The sequence below is a fragment of the Triticum aestivum genome, chromosome 5D (assembly GCF_018294505.1).
Source record: "Triticum aestivum cultivar Chinese Spring chromosome 5D, IWGSC CS RefSeq v2.1, whole genome shotgun sequence".
NCBI lineage: Eukaryota > Viridiplantae > Streptophyta > Magnoliopsida > Poales > Poaceae > Triticum > Triticum aestivum.
This window is the reverse complement of record NC_057808.1, coordinates 527,359,612-527,379,906: the sequence shown is the minus strand read 5'-3', so window position 1 is coordinate 527,379,906 and position 20,295 is coordinate 527,359,612.

Sequence of the window (20,295 nt, the reverse complement as noted above, 5' to 3'; positions counted from 1 at the left end):
TATGATGGAAATTGTGGTTGAGTTGCCTATGTTTTGCCGAAATGTCGATTTATTTCCATTTCGGTGAATTTCGGGCAAACTCTATATGTCCTATTTTTAGGGGAGGTCATGCCGAATTTTTGTATGACTTTGACGCATGCATGCATTTTTATAATCATTTTGCATATTATTACCATGCAGGCGATCATGATAGTCAGTGGAACAATGGTGGAAAAATGGTTGCCATCAGCGGTGCAGGACATGTATGAAAATAACGGTACAGAGATTTTATGTCTGTGTCGAAGATGCAAAGGAGGAGTCTAGATCGACCCCTTTAAGGATGGTCTTTGAAGACTCACATGCTCATGACTGGTTTCATGGATGGCTATACTCGGTGGATAAGTGAAGATGATGGTGATCAGGATGCCGAAGGAGCAACGAATGATGACATGCGGCAAGACGAAGAGATGACCGATAATGGCGGCGGAGAAGAGGCCGAAAATGGCGGTAGAGAAGAAGCAGACACACCGGAGCCTTCGTCGCTACTAAGTTCAATCGTGCGGGAGCCTCATGTTCGAGACCTGCTTCGCAAGAAGACGAGTAGCGATAGAGCTGCTTGTAGAGAGGAGGCCAAGCTGGAGCAACTGGAGGTAGACTGGAATACTCCACTGTATGATGGTTGCGATCCCGAGGTGACCCACTTGAGATTCTCTCTCAAACTTCTAAAGACGAATGCTAAAAACAAATGGACCGACAGAAGCCTCGATGAGTTTCTCAAGTATCTAAAGAAGGTTCTTCCCGCGGGGAACCTGTGTCCTACTAGTGTCGACAATGCCAAGAATATCGTGTGTCCTCTTGATCTGCCGCACATTAGATACCATGCATGCATCAATGATTGCATCATTTATGGGAAGGAGCACGCGAAAAAAACAACTGTCCGATGTGCAATGCTTCTCGATACAAGAAGGCCAAAAAAGAAATCTCCCAATAAAGTTGTATGGTACTTACCGATCACTCCTCTTCTGCAGCGTTATTTCGTACATCCTAAGGAAGCAAAGCTCATGCGCTGGCACGCGGAGAGGGTGAATCCCGGCGATGGAGATGATCCAAAACTGAGACACCTCACGGATGCAAGCCAGTGGAGAGCGTTCAACACCGAATATTGATAGGTGATCCAAGGAACATCGTGCTTGGCGCAAGTACCGGTTGCATGAATCCCTTTAGTAACTAGAACACCAACCATATCACATGGCCGGTGTTTGTATGAATGTATAGCTTCCACCTGGAAGTGCATGAAGTCAAAGTACATACACATGAGCATGCGGATTTAAGGGCCGAAACAACCGAAAAATAATATTAATGTGTATCTGGGGCTACTGAAAGAGGAGTTAGACACGTTATGGAAAAACCTGGCCAAGACATGGAACGCTAGCAAAGGCGAGTAGTTCTATATGAGAGCCGCGCCGATGACGATGGTGCACGACTATCTTGGTTACGGATATGTTGCAGGCTAGGTGTGCTATGGATATTGCGCATGCACGTGGTGCATGGCCGATACAACGTCTCAACAATGAAAGATGGTGTGTCTACGAAAATCATGTACGTGGGGCATTGAAGATGGCTCGAAGGACGACCCACGGAGAAACGGTCACTACAGGAATTAGCTGATTTGCTGTCTACCATGGCAGACGGCAAATCAGCAGAAAGCTGACGCAAAGGTCTTTGCCGTCAGCCACAGACGGCAAACATGTCCGGCACTATAAGTTACGGTAATGAGCTTCTTTGTCGTCTGTTTTCGCGCAGCGGACGGCGAAGACGCTTGTCGTCAGCTTTCCTAGGGAAGCAGGCGACAAATAAGGTGGACGGCAAAGAATAGCAGACGGCACATACCTTCTTTGCCATCAGCCTTTTCTTTGTCGTCAGCCTTTTCTTTGCCATCTGCATTATGTTTGCAGATGGCACATACCTTCCTTGTCGTCTGCTAGCAGACGGCAAAGGAATGGCTGACAGCAAATTCCATGATTCCAGTAGCGTGGATATCTATTCAATGGTGAGGTTGAGCATCGAGGACCTTCACGTAAGAGGAGTGGCACTGAAATTGATGAGCTGTTGAAAAACTAGGAACAGTGCCCTCCGCCATGGAAGATGAAAAAGGCGTCGGAGCCACTACTCAAGTCATGGAAAACGAGGTCTGTTTTCTAGGACTTGAAGTACTGGTCCATACTCGACACGCCTCATTGCCTTGATCAAATGAATATCACGAAGAATGTTCTTGAGAGCTTTCTTGCAACACCGATGAACATGCCGGATAAAACAAAGGATGGGCCGAAGGCAAGAAGAGACTTGGAAGATTTTGAAGATCAGGACTGATCTCTCCACATGCCGCCACATAAAAATTCGGATGAGACGAAGATGGAGACGGAGCCGGCGAGGAAGGGCAAAAAAATCAACAAGAAGGAAGAGAATTATTGCCGCCCTTCTTGCTTCACCTTAAGTCCGAAGGAGATCAATCAATTCTTCAAGTGCCTTACCCGAATCAAAGTTAGTTCTGGTTACAGTGGGAAGATAAGCAGATTTCTAGACACCAAGAAGAAAAGGTTCAGTGGGATGTATACAATGACCGTAATGAGTGTATTCTAAAGTCCAGCGATCGTATTGTGTTTTCGCTTGAAATAGAATGACCGTCATGCGTGAATGTGTTTGGGGCGTACTTTTAGAGGGCCGAGAGATATTTTGTGTGCGTACATGAAAGTGGTGTACAGTGAGGGGGGTGTGCGGTGGAGAGAGAGATAATCCGTTTGTTTCTCTTTACCATGACTAATTTGATAGGAGGAAAATATAAACATTCACCATATAGAACAAATATCATTGGATGCACCATGCAGTTAACTTCTATGTATAACTTTGTAGTATTGTATATGTTTATTTTCTTAGTGTTAGAGGGTCTGTGAGGTGTGGTGGGCACATCATTTCTAGGTGTGGTTGGTCGAGGTGAGGACTCATAGGTCGGTTCCGTCTTGCGCCACATAGGTCGGACCGAGACGCGTTATACGAAGATCCATGGAGGACTCGATGTACAAGACGGAGATACCAGAGTCGCGGAGGACTCTATCTTCAGTGACGAGAAGCTGACTAATGGGTCCCAGATATCATAATCCCATTAGGAGGAAGCATATTTTTTTGCTCAAAGTAAGGACAGACTTTCTTGCATACATCAATAAATCTAGTGGGTCTTTGTTGTCAGCCTGTCCACGTACAGTTCTCCTTGTTGACAAAACGAAATGACGCCACGACGCATGCACCAAGGCCAGGGAAGAGGACCAGGCCTCGAAGTCGTGGCAGCAGGTGGTGCACTACGATCAGGAAGTGCACGGCGGTCTGGCGGTGGGTGGCGCCTGCTGCTCGTGGGGCGGCATACCTCCCAGCGGCAGGGCCACCCCTGAATGGCACTTAGTGGTGGTTGCCTGGTGGCGTGAGGGAGGGATTGATCTTGGCCTCGGGCCTGCGTCCCGGCCACGGAAACACGCGGCGTTGTCCGCGACCATAGGGCACGGTGCCAGACGAGCCTAGCTCCAGTGGTACCGGCCAGGACGCCCGCTGGTGGCGCCCTGCCTCTTCTCGCATGGCTAGGTCCGGTGGGTGAGGAAGTGGAGATGTGTCTGGATGTGGTGGTTTGGCAGACGTGGGGTTCCGGTGAGGGTCTCTAGTGCCTTGTGTGGCAGTGATAGCGTACGGTGGCCAGTCGGTCTCATATTTGGAACAGTGCGTTGCCGGTGAAAGCATGGTCCAATCTTGGTCGGCTTGGCGAGGCCGACGCTCACGAGTGTGGTAACCTTCGTGAAGGCATCGTTGAGGGCTGTGTCATGCTTGTTCTTGAATTCTACAAGGGAAATCCTCGACGCAATTGCTTCAGGCCCTCATCTTGGAGCAAGTTTCTGTCTATGGGTAGTAACGTCTTAGAGGTGTTGTTCTGCCGGGTGGGTGCTCTGGTCTTATTAATTGACCAAGTTCATGGAAGAGCCTAATGGTCTAATCTAAAGCCGGGTTAGTGAGACAGTGATCCATCTTGGCTCCCCTCATCTCCTATCAACACTACTCCTCCCCCTTGAAGGTGTTGTCGGATGGCAATCCGATGGCCAAGCTCAATCATGTGCTTGCTTGTGGAGATGAAGATGAAAGCTAAAGTCCTCCTCTATATGGATTGCAAGCGGCAACTCTTTCCGTCCTTGTAGCTCTTAGGGCATCTTCAAGGTGGACCCTCAAACCGCTCACATACGTCCAAACTGTAGAAGTCATTCAACACGGGCCTATATCGGTCTACCAAGCGGTCCGGACATATTTTTTCCAGCAATCCCGAGACAAACATGGGGGATGGGGGCTTTGCGGGAGTCCAGGCAACAGCCACATAGGACTCCGACACCCTTGGACCCCCACCCCAAAAACCCTTCCCAGACCCCGCGCCTCTACCCCCCCCCCCCCATTTTCTCGCCTTTCTTCTTTCTCTCCTACGTTCATTACCACTCCACCACCTCAACTTCCACGCCACACCCATGCCGGAACTCTACGTCTCCGTCACCTTCAGCATTCCAGCTCCGCTCTAGCGCGCTTCTACTGCGTCGCAGTTCAACCCCACTCCATCGACCACCCTGCTAGGTACCATCTTCTACTCCTATACTCACCATGCCCGACACTTTTTCGATGAATTGCCCGAGCTAAAAAAGTTGTGCCTTCTTTCAAGCAATGGTTTCCGACTTGGAGTATATATACGAGCACTATGTTGAGTGGTCCAACATCTCGTCCGACGAGGAAGACTACACAGGTGAGACGGTGATGATGCGGGAAGTCGCTGAAGACATGGAGCATGTGGAGGAGCATGTTCTCAGTTTCAAGGGATCGATAAAGGGCCATCAAGTGCTCAACCGCAACAGGGCGCACGGCCATTTGACACTGATGGCCGACTACTTTCCCCGTGATGCACTCTTCGTTGATCATTTTTGCCGGCGTTTTCGGATGCGCAAGACTGTTTTCGATCATTTGTACCATGACATCTGGTACTATGATGACTACTTTGTCTTGAAGAAAGACGTCGTGGGCACGATTGGCTTCTCTAGTTACCTTAACTGCATGACCGCACTCCATTTCACACATGTATTTGTCTTTGTTTTTCTTACACCGCCTATGAAAATATATTGACGTGAAACATCATACGTACTAACTATCCATGTATATCTATAAGCACAACTGTTTTCAAAATGTTTTTTTGAAGTGAACGTAGAGTTTTCATCAGATAAAAAAGGCTCCATGGAACCCAGCCTCCAGGGTGCATTATCTATATCTCTCTAAATAGGATTTTGCCCCGCTATATTAACACAACAACCACCTAATACAACTATGAGATCATTGTTGGGGCAAACAACCCAAGCACGCCCAAACGAAATAAAAGAGAAAGAAGAAAGAAACAACAACATCGGATCATTGAAAATAATGGTGGACCGCAACCACTTCGACCTCCGGAGAATTTCCACCATGCTCCTAGCACTTGAAACCGCTGCATACCAACCAACTCCTTTGAAAAGGAACGCGACGACGACGACGCTGCTGCTCGAACCGGTCCTAGAGTTTCCCCTGATACGCGGAGGGGCGTGGGGAAGGGAAATACCCGGTGCCCTTCAGGAAGGAACGGCGATGCCCACGGGCGTCACCGCGTCGGTGCTGGCCAAGCCAACAGGGATATCTCCCATCAGCCAAACACCCACGAACCAGGACAATCCGTCGCGCTCCACAAAACCTGCCGCCCACCAACACGCGCCACCACGGTCTTGCAATCACCATCGCCATCTCACTGTGGCATACGTTGTGAGACCGACAGGGCCGAGAGGAAGCAAGCGGGAATGAGGTGCGGTAGAGTAAGTAGCCACGCGGGAGAGGACAACCTCCACTACCATCAGCGGTTATCGACCGGACACAGCATCAGGAGCAAACCAGGCCATCTAGGCCCGACCAAGCCCAAGACAGGCTCGTGAAGCTCAGACGGCAAAGATAAGTCGGCAAAGAATACGTTGCTGTCAACTTTCCGTCGGGAAGACAGCAAAGATTTTGCCATCAGCCAACTCTGTCTTTGCCGTCAAGCCCAGTAATAGCAGACAGCAAAGAAAACCATATTTGCCGTCAGCTAGAGCGCCGCCGGGGATGTCGAGGTCCGCGCCGCTAGCGCACAAGGGGCCGGGGAGGTGGAGGGCTCTGTTCCCCTGCCATGACCACAGCCCGTCCATGGACGATGTAGACGAGGCCGTTGAGCGTGAGCGCAGAGGAGGAGAGGTCCGCGGCAGGATGGAGGAAGAGGATCCCGCGGCCGCCATGCCCTGCTCGCCGTGCCGGCGCCCAGCCGCGCTCTGCCGCGGCCAGCGCTGCCCTAGCCCGTGCCGCCGCCAAGCCATGCTCCCGCGCTGCGCTCCCTTGCGCCAGTCGCCGGCCGCCGCGCTCCCTGGCGCCAGTCGCCATCCACGCCGCTCGCCGTCCAGCCGGTCAACATCCACATCGTGGGCATGGGTAGTCCGAGTGGGTGGTGGGCTGGTGGCATGTGTGTGCGTGGGTGGATGTGAAACTTGTGTGTGAGAGAGAGGATAGGGAGACAACACGTGGGTGGGTGTGGACTGCGTCCGTGTGTGGCAGGTGGGCGGGTGGGTGGTTGTGGAGGCTGGTGGACAGGTGGGGGAATGGGTGGTGTGGATCGTGCATAGGAGCAGCGGGCGGTGTTGGATAGCTGCCATATCATCAATCCGCCTGGTTGATCTGTGTGATGTGCATTCTCTCTGCCGTCTTCGATTTTTTTTACAGACTGCAAAGTACTTTGCCTTCTTCATTTTTTTTACAGATGGAAAAATGGTCATTTTGCCGTATGTAGAAAAATACAAAGAGGGCAAAGTATTTGTTTGCAGGCGGCAAAGTGAGCTCCTTGTCGTCTGCGTTTTTTCCACAGACGGCAAAGTCTATTTACCATCTGTGTTTCTTTGCCATCTACTGATGACGGCAAACCCTTTCTTTGCCATCTGCCCGACGAAAAGCTGACGGCAAAGGCACCCCCTGACGGCAAATTAGCTGATTCCCGTAGTGGATCTAGACCCGGCCAAGCCCAAGACGGGCTCGTGAAGCTCCCGTCGCCGAGCTGCAGTAGGCCCGCCGCCGTCTCCGCAACCCCCGCACGAGCCGCACCTCCGTCCACCAGAGACGTTGCAGGCTAGACCTGGCCAGGCCTACCCTGACCCTGATGGGGCCCAAAAGGGCCTAAATCTGGGCCGGTAGGGTGCCGCCCCCAGCCGCTGCAACACCCCGTAGCCAAGTGACCAAGCCATCGCCACCTCACCACCTGGAGCTGCGCCGTCACCTGAACCGTCGCCGACCCAGGGCGCGGCCGCCAGCCGCCACATGCCGAACAGGGACGCCGCAAGCTGGGAAGGTCGGGGCCGCCGCCGACGACACCACGCAAGAAAGGCCCGGTGGCGCACGCCGACGGCGGCAGAAGGGGGTTAGGGGGAGGGTGGGGTGCTGGAGGATGGGAAGGGAGCCCCCAGTCGCCTCATTCGGAGAGACGACGTGGGGGACGAGGTGGTGAGGCACGAACAATAACGGATTCCAATATGCCTGGAGAAGAATGTCTGGTGAGGTTTCACATTATCTATACCTGCGGCGGTTTCCTGTAAAATACTACTTTATGAGGCACGACCAATAACGGATTCCAATAAATAAGAATACTTAAGTCAACAGCTTGTCACGGAATTGACATGTACTGGGAGTTTTACTTGTCAGATGCATTTGGCATGTCTCTACCTTAGTTTCCAAATCCACACGTCATTCTTCTTACTAGTTGCTGTAACTGACATCAACGACAAAACAATGGCAGCCTGCCATAAGGACCTCAAATTCATTTTTTTGCTTTTAGATATTTAGAAAATGAAAGTATGAATAGTTGTGTGGCTGAGGCTTTTGTCTCTCAATATACTTCCTGTATATGCCGTCATGAACTATTTCCATCTTGACCGATGAACTAAGGATAAAATATGAACAGTTTTGGTCAGGAAATCTGGCGTATTCTTTGAAATTATTGTAGCAATCAAGGTCTGATAGAGACACACCGAATCAGAGAAAAGAAAACTTGGTCGTCTCTGTGTTCGACTAACTAGAGCCAAGCTTGATTTTCTTCTTCTTCCGTTAAAAGTTTATATAGGCTTTCCTTCTAGTGTTAAGTCATATACATAATTTTGAGATATTTTGTTATGGATGACTTTATGTTTACCGTATTTGAATCAAAAGATAATCAAATGCAATAATAACATCACAGCTCCCAGTGTTATTCCAAAACCGTATATGAAACTGGAAACAAGAATAATGAGAAGTTCTAAAGAAAAGAATAATGGGAAATTCCTACAGGTCTAGTGGCGTTAAATCATATGCATAATTTTGACAGATTAATAATGAACCCAAGTGCTTGCGCAGGCTAGTCATATAGTTTCTTATAATATAACTATAATTTACTTGTCTAAATTCATTCCAGAGATATTGACCACTTTCATCTATGAAGTATCTCATAGTGATCATGATAACATGAAAAAATAGAAAATTCGTGCTCTCCATGACTAAGCAATATTCTGAGAGTGCGTGTTATGGCAATATATAAATCATTTAACAGTATTACATCTTTTTAATTTATACCATACCCCGTAGTATTTTCCGAGGATTTGATTATTATAATATATTCATATAAATTTGTATGTTCTTGTCAAACCGGTACCACAAACATAGTTTTCAGTTAAATATATAACTATTACGATGTTTTTTCACGATATAAGAAGCACGTTGGAAAAGAGTTGATGAAAAATCATTGAAAATTGCTCTTGCGGGCCTGTAGTTGAATGATTTCAGTAGCTACAATCTTTCGTGGGAAATACATTTTAGTTGGCTAAGACGACTATATTTTTAGTAGGTGCACTAAAAGTTTAGAAATTAGGTGGAGATTATTGTTTATATTCTTGAGTTGTGCACAAAACAAAATTTAGTTTAAGAAAATTGCATAGCCCTGTGGTGTAATCCATTATATATGGAAGGGCAATTTTTATATCCGACTAAATCTTGAAAATACATGTTTACATCTATTATTGTGTGTTATCCTCGTACACATTTTCTCTTTGAATCATTTTTACTACTATATATGACTACTCTAGCCCGTACATTTTCCATTTGGTAATATATGTGATCTTTGGGTTTCTACAAGATGGAGAACTAATTGCCGTGTGTTATGTGCGAACCTAAACTTTAATTATACCAATAATTAAGAAATGGGTCATGATTTGGTGCCATGACAACGCTTATTCATTGGCCTAGAAAAGTTATGTACCAGTGGCTGATAGGGATCTGCGCCCGCCACTGATACGGTTCGTGCTAGTGGCGGGTGTGAGTGGGCCCACCACTGGTATTTTCCATACGAATGTAAGGTGGAATTGGCGCACGCCACTGCTAAGAAATTACCTGTGCCATGTTATCAGTGATACATTCTATTGGAGATTGTGAGGATGATTTCAGTTTGGGACAGTGTATCTTCAATGCAGTCTCGCGTAAACACTGGCATTACAATCTTGGTCTCGGTCGAGGCACTAAACGAGAAAAAAAAAACATGGCCACTACCTTGCGAGACCGAGACGGAGTGGCCAGCCTTTTATCCACATCCGCCAGACGTTTTTATCTGTTTTTCTCATCGTGCAGTTTTTTGATTTTTGCATCCATCACTAAGTACTGCAGTTTCCTCCCATAATTCTGCTTGTAACTATGCCAAGGTCTATGTGCACGATGTGACTTTTCTTCTCAGTAGTTCCCAAATGTCCCGCAGAATTCAAACACCTCATTACCAAGGAATACACTCACATTTTGTACCGTAACAAGAAGTTAAGAAGAAAATGAAGTTGGGTACAGAAATTCCATGCATGGTGCCGTGTCTTTTCTCTCAAGTGTAGCTATTTCTAACCTACACACGTTACTGACAGCTATTCCTGAGAGGGGTTGGATTCCTATTGACAAGTATGATGTGAACTGTCACTATTGGCTACTTGTGGAGCCTTCCCGGTAGTATGAGTATGAGTACACAGGAGATGGTCCATGAAGGGAGTTTTGACCAAAATATATTCACCATATGATACCAGTGGATGCTTGCGAATGCGGCGTTTTGGCACCCGGGCTCCATAGAGAACGGAATGGAAAATAATTTATAAGTGTTGTTTAAAATTTCAGAAAAAATAGAAACTGTTCCTACGAATACATGTGGATATTCTCTATGTACCTGTAAAATTTCGTGAAATCATACGATCATGTATATGCAAGACAGAAATATAAAATTCCAGCCCAAATTCATTTAAAAAAGTCCATTTCACACATGTATTTATCATTGTTTTTTGTACACCACCTACGAAAAAATATTTACATGAAGAATTATACGTACAGACTATACATGTATGTCTATAAGCATAACTGTTTTCAAAATGTTTTGTAGTGAAACTAGAGTTTTCCGAAGATAAAAAAGGGCTCCCTCAAGCCTAGCCGGCCCCACGGCGCATTATCTATACCTGAAGGCATTTTCCTGTAAAATACTACCCTGTGAGGCAACGAACAATAACGGATTCCAATAAATGATGATACTTAAGTCAACAGTTTGTCAAGGAATGACATGTACTTGAAGTATCACTTGTCAAATGCTTTTGGCACGTCTCTATCTTAGTTTCCAACTCCACACGTCATTCTTCTTACATGTTGCTGAAACTGGGATCAACGAGAAAACAATGCCAAGCCTGCCATAAGGACCTCAAATACATTTTTTTCTTTTACATATTTAAAAAATGAAAGTATGACTAGTTGTGTGGCTGAGGCTTTTGTCTCTCGATGTACATCCTGTATATGCTATCATGAACTATTTCAATCTTGACCGATGAACTAAGGGTAATATATGAACAGTTTTGGCCAAGAAGTCTTGTGTATTCCTTGAAATTATGGTAGCAATCAAGGTCCGATAGAGACCCACTGAATCAGAGAAAAGAAAACTTGGTCGTCCCTGTGTTCGACTAAATAGTGCCAAGCAAGATTTTCTTCTTATTAAGTTATACATTTTTATAGGCTTTCCTTCTAATGTTAAGTCATATACATAATTTTGAGAAATTTTCTCATGGATGACATCATATTTATCGTATTTGAATTCTTTGAGAATCCTAGGCAATAATAACATCACAGCTCCCGACGCTATTCCAAAACCGTATATGAAACTGGAAAGAAGAATAATGAGAAATTCTAAAGAAAAGAATAATGAGATATTCCTACTGGTCTTCTGGCATTAAATCATATGCATAATTTTGACAGATTAATCATGAACCCAAGTGCTTGCGAGGGCTAGGCATACGGTTTCTTATGATATAACTATGATTTACCTATCTAAATTCTTTCCATAGATATTGACCACTTTCATCCATGAAGTATATCAAAATGGTCATGATAACAGGAAAAAATAGAAAATTCGTGGTGTGCATGAATAAGTAATATTCTAAGAGTGCGTGTTATGGTAATATATAAATCATTTTAATTGTATCACATCTAAATTTATACCATACCCTGTAGTATTACCCAAGCATTTGATTTTTATAATATATTCATATAAAATTGTATGCTCTTGTCAAACTGGTATCACAAACATAGTTTTCAGTTAACTATATAACAATTACATTGTTTTTTCACCACATAAGAAGCATGTTGGAAAAGAAAGTTGTTGATGAAGATCCTTGAAAATTGCTCATGCGGGCCCGTTGTTGAATTATTTCAGTAACTACAATGTTTCGTGGGAAATACATTTTAGTTTGCCAAGACAACTTATTTTTAGTAGGTGCATTAAAATTTAGAAATTAGATCGACATTATTTTTATATTCTTGTGTTGTGCACAAAACAAAATTTAGTTTAATAAAATTGCATAGCCCTCTAGTGTAGTCCAGTATATACGGAAGGGCAATTTTTATAACTGACTGGAACTAAAATTAATGTTTACATCTATTATTTTCTGTTATGCTCGTACACATTTTCTCTTTGAACTATTTTGTACTACTATATATGAGTACTCTAGCTTGTACATTTTCCAGTTGGTAATGTATGTGATCTCTGGGTTTCTTCAAGATGGAGAACTAATTGCCGTGTGTTATGTGTGAACCTAAATATTAGTTATACCAGTAATTTGGAAATGGGTCATGATTTGTTGCCACGAGAACGCTTATTGATTGGCCTGGGAAAGTTACGTACCATTGGCTGATGGGGATCTGCGCCCGCCATTGATACGGTACGTGGTTCTGGCAGGTGTGAATCTGGGCCCACCATGTGGAATTGGCGCACGTCACTGCTAAGAAATTACCTGTGCCAGGTTATCTGTGATACATTCTACGGGAGATTGTAAGGAACTAGTTATGCCCTGAAAATTGAACAAAAGGACGGAACGATTTCAGTCTGGGACCTTGTATCTCCAATGCAGCCTCGTGTAAACACTGGCATTATAATCTTAATCCCGGTCGAGGCACTAAACGAGAAAAACGAAATATGTCAGCTACCATAATTCTGCTTGAAACTATGCCAAGGTCCATGTGCACCATGTGACCTTTCTTCTCAGTAGTTCCCGAACGTCCCGCAGAATTCAAACACATCGTTACCAAGGAATACACTCCCATTTTGGTAACGAGAAGTTAGGAAGAAAATGAAGATGGGTACCCAAATTCCATGCATGGCGCCGTGTCTTCAGTCTCAAGTGTAGCTATTTCTAATCTATACACCTTAGTGACAGCTATTCCTGAGAGAGATTGAATTCCTTTTGACTAATATGATGTGAATTGTCACTAATGGCTACTTGTGGAGCCTTCCGGTAGTATAAATATGAGTATAGTAGATGGTCCATGAAAGCAGTTTTGACCAAAATATATTCAACCTATGATACTAGTGGATGCTTGCGGATGCGGCATTTTGGCACCCGGGCATGATAGAGGAGAGAATAAAAAATAATTTGAAAGTGGTATTCAAAACTTCAGAATAAAATAGAAACTTTTCCTACGAATACATGTGGATATTCTCTATGTACGTGTAAAATTTTGTTAAATATTACGATCATTTCTATGCAAGACAGAAATATAAAATGCCAGCCCAAATACATTAAAAAAGTCCATTTCACACATGTATTTGTCATTGTTTTTTGTAGACCCCCTATGAAAATATATTTACATGAAAAATCATACGTACAAACTATACATGTATATCTAGAAGCAAAACTGTTTTCAAAATGTTTTGTGAAGTGAAAGTAGAGTTTTCGAAAGGTAAAATAGGGCTCCCTGGATCCCAGCCGGCCCCATGGCCATTTATCTTATGTGGGACCAATCACATCAAGAAGGATCGCCCGCCGCATCGCCCTCGCTCGGGCGAGTCGGGTGGGGACGAAACCCTAGCCGCCGGGGACTCTCCTTCCTTCCCTCCGTCCCTCCGCTGTCGCCGAAGGACACCGCCGCCGGCCTATAGCCCTGCGGGCCATGGCGGTGGCGGGGGCCTTACTCTCTCCTTCGCCATGGGGATCGTGCGGAGCCCTTTGGCGTGAGGAGGCACGACCAATCTGGCCTTGGCGGCATGGCGGGCGTCCCTACCTTGACCGGTGGTGACGCGGCGCCCTGCTTTGCCTTGGGGTGAAGAAGGTTGCGGGCGCAGCGGCCGACATTTCTTTAGGTAGCGGGCCCTCTGACCACAGATCTGTGGTGGCGGCATGAAGGGCCTGGTGGACGGGTCAGTGCCATGCGTGGTCTGGCCTCCAGACAGATCTGATATGGCCAGTGCGGCCTGCTCGATGTGCGGCGACTTAGAACGGTGGCGACCCGTGCACTCGATGCTTGATGGAGGTTTGTCGAGCGGATCCAGTTGAAAACCTCGTTCTCGGCTTGTTGCCAAGACCGGCGATGGAGGCACTCCTTTCTGTCATTACCTTCTTGAAGGCATCATCGTGGAGAAGCTCTAGAGCTCTATCCGCTACCTCTCGGGAAACCCTAGATCAGTATAGGTCGGATGACGGCGCCGCTCTGGTGTCATTTCCCCCTTGGTGGCGTCATTCTTGGAGGTGTACACGGGCTCGAGGGACCAGTGGACGACTTCTTTGGTGGAGTGGTGCTTCGTCTTACACACTGATGGCGGCGGATCTCGGCGGTGTGGAGCAGTGGAGACTCGGCGTCCGATCTACGGAGATGGACTCGCGCAGGAGGAGGACGTTGTCTGGCGTCGATGGCAGAGAGACCTAGCATCGGTGCGTTAGTTTCTGCTCTGAAGATGGATTGGTCCAAAAGGGCGGCGACAACACATGAGAGTGTGTTGGGCCAGTTTGAACCCCAAACCAAGAGTGTGATGTCTGTTTGGTATTAGGCTTGGGCTATCGGCATCCCTTCATCAAATGGATAAGAGTAGTGGCAGTTGTTGCTAAGATGGTTGCTTCGGACTACCCGATGTACTAATTTGTAAGGTCTTTGTGAATAATTAATAAAATGGCTGCATGCATTTGTCACCCAGATGCAAAGGGGGGGGGGTGTTTAATCCACCTTTTCTAAGAAAAATAATCTTATGTGGGACCGAGTTATTACGGTGGAGATCATTCGATAACTCCCTAAATCTCCATATATTTTTCTGTACTTATAATTATGACTTCCTACAAGCTCTTACGTGAAATAGACATCCTTAAAATTGCAAAATCTATCTAACATAATGCATTACTATCTCCTTCAAAAGCCAATCACACGTTCAGATTTAAATGAGGATACTTAAGTCAACAGTTTGTCAAGGAATGACATGTAATTTGAGTTTTACTTGTCCAATGCTTTTGGCATGTCTACGTTAGTTTCCAATTCCACACGTCATTCTCGTTAGATGTTGCTGAAACTGGGATCAACGAGAAAACAATGGCAGCCTGCCATAAGGACCTTAAATTCATTCTTTTGCTTTTACATATTTAAACAAATGAAAGTATGCATAGTTGTGTGGCTGAGGCTTTTATCTCTCGATATACTTCCTATATATGCCGTCATGGACTATTTTCATCTTGACAGATGAACTAAGGATAAAATATGAACAGTTTTGGCCAGGAAGTCTGGCGTATTTTTTTAAATTATTGTAGCAATTAAGGTCCGATAGAGACCCACCGAATCATAGAAAAGACAACTTGGTCGTCCCTGTGTTCGACTAACTGGAGACAAGCATGGTTTTCTTCTTCTTCCATTAATAGTTAATATAGGCTTTCCTTCTAGTGTTAAGTCATATACAAAATTTTGAGAGATTTCTTATGGATGACTCCATATTTATCGTATTTGAATCCTAATATAATCATAGGCAATAATAACATCACAGCTCCCAGCCTCATTTCAAATCCGTATATGAAACTGGAAACAATAATAATAATGAAAATTCTAAAGAAAAGAATACTGGGAAATTCCTATAGGTCTTGTGGCGTTAAATCATACGCATAATTTCGACAGATTAATCATGAACCCAAGTGCTTGTGCTGTCTAGGCATACAGTGTCTTATAATATAACTATAATTTATTTGTCTCACTACTGGAATCATATAATTTGCCGTCAGCCGTTTATTTGTTGTCAGTTAGCCGACGGCAAAGACCCCTCACGAAAAGCAGACGACAAAGAACTGGCTGACGGCAAACTGCGCCTTCGTCGTCAGCCAAATCTTTACCGTCGGCTAGCGGACAGCAAACTAGCTCTTGCCGTCAGCCAGTTCTTTATCTCGGCTCGCTGACGGCAAAACAATATTCTATCTAACGGCGTTGACGCACCCGCCCCCCACCCTAGCCCTAACCCTATCTCACACCCGCCCTCCTCACTTTCTGTCTCCCCCGTCCCCTTCTCTCTCTCCCCGACCACACCCCGCCGTCGCCTCCGACCCCATGCTGCCCGCCGCCTCCGACGCCTCGCTGCTAACTCCCCCCGGCCCGACGCCCCTTCGCCGCCCCCGACCCCCAGCCCCGACGCCCCGCCGCTCCTGCACGCCGCCTCGGCCCCGCCTTCGCCGGCACTGCCGTCTCAGCCCCACCTTCGCCGGCACCGCCGTCGGTGAACAAATTTTCACCCAATTTTTCATTGCATTTAACATATATATATATATATATATATATATATATATTACATAGTTCAATTCAACATATTTAAACCCTAAAAATAAAACTAGGCCATCGTCGTCGTCGATGACTAGTCGTCGTCGTCGTCGCTTGGCGCCAGCAGGTCGATCACGACGGCGCCTTTGCCGTCACCGCCGTCTTCGCTGCTGCTGTTGTTGGTGACGTCATCCAAGTCGACAGGGCCATCGACCTCCATCGCCGCCTCCTCGTCCTCGGTCGGCACCATCGCTGCCTTCTCTGCCGCCATGGCCGCGGCGGCTTCCATGGCGGCCGCAACCTTGGCGGCCTCTCTCGCACCCGCCGCCTCTGCCGCTTCCAACGCCCGTAGGGCGACGTGCTAGCCCGGAGTGTCGTCCGGGTCGCCGGCCTCGCGGAGGACCACCTGTTCCAGCGGCAACTCCACAGCGGGGGGGTCGGCCTGTGCGGGTGGCGACGCAGCCGCCGGGGGTGCTGGCTAGCGGCGGGCAGCTCCATGGCAGCGCTCCCACGGGGCCGGGCCATGCGCCGTTGCCGGGGCGCGAAGGCAGCCGCTCGCGCTCGTGAGGTCGGGGGTGACGCCGGCCACCTCCAGCCGGAAGGTGGCGATGACATCGTCGTGGACTTTGCCCTTCCAGAAGGCGTGACGGCCAACGATGTTGTGGCGGCCGCTGCGGTGTGTCCGGAGCTCCTCCGCCGTCGCGCCGGGTAGCCGTCGGCGTTGATATGCCACTGTCGGGGAAGACGGCAGCCAGGCGGCACGAGCAGGCCGTACCGGCACAGCTCCGCCGCCTCCGGGTTGCCGAGGGTTGACGGCCAGGAGCTTGGGGCGTCTTCGTCTCCGCCAGCGCTGCTGCTCCCGTGGTGGTAGGCCATCGCCGGCGCTGCGCTGCTTCTCGTCGGGGGTGTGAGGTCGGATATGGGGGGACGACGCCGGGGCGCCCCTTATAGCCGTCCGGGCGGCGGGAGGAGGGTGGCCGGGCCGGCGCCGACATAACTACTCATTAATGCCGGCGCCTCGGGACGCGACGCGACGACGGAACGAGGCGGCGGGGGATAGGCGAGGCAGGCCGTCGATGGGACATGGCGACACGGGGGGGGGGGTGGCAGAGGCTGTAGTTTGACCGGGCGACGAGCGTCGGTTTGACCGGATGACCCGGTTGGACATCACACTGGGCACATGGGGTGACGTGTCGAATTAGGTTTTGCCGTTAGCTCGCGGACGACAAAGGCTGCCGTTAGCCACCTAACGTGGCTAACGCATGTTTTTTGCTGTCCATGTTCTTTACCGTCTGCCACCAATGGCAAAGAGCCTTTGTCGTCCGCTTTGAGGAAGTGGACGACAAATAACCTGGTTTCCATCGCCCTCTTTGCCAGGCAGGTTTGCCGTTGGTGGCAGACGGCAAATAAGTTGATTCCTGTAGTGCCTAAAGTCATTCCAGAGATATTGACGACTTTCATCCATGAAATATCTCACAATGATCCTAATAACCGGAAAAAGATGGAAAATTCGTGTTGTGCATGAATAAGCAATATTCTGAGAGTGCTTGTTATAGTAATATATAAATCATTTTAACTGTATTACATCTTCTTAATTTATACCATACTCCGTAGTATTTTCCTAGCATTTGATTATTAGAATGTATTTATATAAATTTGTTCTTCTTGTCAAACCGGTACCACAAACATAGTTTTCAGTTAAATATATAACAATTACGATGTTTTTTCACCACATAAGAAGCACGTTGGAAAAAAGTTGTTGATAAAAAATCATTGAAAATTGCTCTTGTGGGCCTGTAGTTGAATGATTTTAGTAACTACAATCTTTCATGGGAAATACATTTTAGTTGGCTAAGACAACTTATTTTTAGTAGGTGCACTAAAACTTTAGAAATTAGATGGACATTATTGTTTATATTCTTGTGTTGTGCACAAAACAAAATCTAGTTTAAGAAAATTGCATAGCCCTGTGGAGAAGTTCATTATATACGAAAGGGCAATTTTTTTAATTGACTGAATCTTGAAAATACATGTTTGCATCTATTATTTTGTGTTATCCTCGTACACATTTTCTCTTTGAATCATTTTTACTACTATATATGACTACTCTAGCTCGTACATTTTCCATTTGGTAATGTATGTGATCTCTGGGTTTCTACAAGATGGAGAACTAATTGCCGCGTATTATGTGTGAACCTAAATATGAATTATACCAGTAATTGGAAATGGGTCATGATTTGGTGCCACGACGGTGCTTATTGTTTCGCCTGGGAAAGTTATGTACGAGTGGCCGATGGGGATCTGCGCGCGCCACTGATACGGTTCGTGCTAGTGGCGGGTGTGAATGTGGGCCCACCACTGGTATTTTGCATACCAATATAAGGTGGAATTGACGGACGCCACTGCTAAGAAATTACCTGTGCCAGGTTATCAGTGTAGATTCTATTGGAGATTGTGAGGAACTAGTTATGTCTTTGGGAGAGTGTATCTCCCATGGAGTCTCCCCTGAACACTGGCATTACAATCTTGGTCTCGGTCGAGGCACTAAACGAGAAAAACAAAACATGGCCACTACCTTGCGAGACCGAGACGGAGTGGCCAGCCTTTTATCCACATCCGGCAGACATTTTTATAAGTTTTTGTCATCGCACAGTTGTTTGATTTTTGCATCCATCACTAAGTAGTGCAGTTTCCTCCTATAATTCTGCTCATAACTATGCCAAGGTCCATGTGCACGATGTGACTTTTCTTCTCAGTAGTTCCCAAATGTCCCGCAGAATTCAAACACATCATTACCAAGGAATACACTCACATTTTGTACCATAACAAGAAGTTAAGAAGAAAATGAAGATGGGTACAGAAATTCCATTAATGGCGCCGTGTCTTTTGTCTCAAGTGTAGCTGTTTCTAATCTACACACGTTACTGACAGCTATTCCTGAGAGGGGTTGAATTCCTTTTGACAAGTATGATGGGAACTGTCACTAATGTCTACTTCTGGAGCCTTCCCGGTAGTATGAATATGAGTAAAGGGGATGGTCCATGAATGGAGTTTTGACCAAAATATATTCACCATATGATACCATGTGGATGCTTGCGCATGAGGCGTTTTGGCACCCGGGCTCCATAGAACGGAATGAAAAATAATTTAAAATTGTTGTTTAAAATTTCAGAAAAAATAGAAACTTTTCCTACGCATACATGTGGATATTCTCTATGTACCTGTAAAATTTCGTGAAATCATACGATCATTTATATGCAAGACAGAAATATAAAATTCCAGCCCAAATTCATTAAAAAAAAGTCCATTTCACACATGTAATTATCATTGTTTTTTGTGCACCACCTATGAAAATATATTTACATGCAGAATTATACATACAGACTATACATGTATGTCTATAAGCACAACTGTTTTCAAAATGTTTTGTAGTGAAAGTAGAGTTTTCGGAAGATACAAAAGGGCTCCCTCGAGCCCAGCCGGCCCCATGGTGCATTATCTATACCTGCAGCCTTTTTCTGTAAAATACTACCCTATGAGGCAACGAACAATAACGGATTCCAATAAATGATCATACTTAAGTCAACAGTTTGTCAAGGAATGACATGTACTTGAAGTATCACTTGTCAAATGCTTTTGGCATGTCTCTACCTTGGTTTCCACACGTCGTTCTTCTTACATGTTGCTGAAACTGGGATCAACGAGAAAACAATGCCAAGCGTGTCATAAGGACCTCAAATTCCTTTTTTTGCTTTTACATATTTAAAAAATAAAAGTATGAATAGTTGTGTGGCTGAGGCTTTTGTCTCTCGATGTACATCCTGTATATGCTGTCGTGAACTATTTCAATCTTGACCGATGAACTAAGGGTAAAATATGAACAGTTTTGGCCACGAAGTCTTGTGTAATTTTTTGAAATTATGGTAGCAATCAAGGTCCCATAGAGACCCACTGAATCAGAGAAAAGAAAACTTGGTCGTCCATGTGTTCGACTAAATAGTGCCAAGCAAGATTTTCTTCTTATTAAGTTACACGTTTTTATAGGCTTTCCTTCTAATGTGAAGTCATATACATAATTTTGAGAATCATGGATGACATCATATTTATCGGATTTGAATTCTTTGA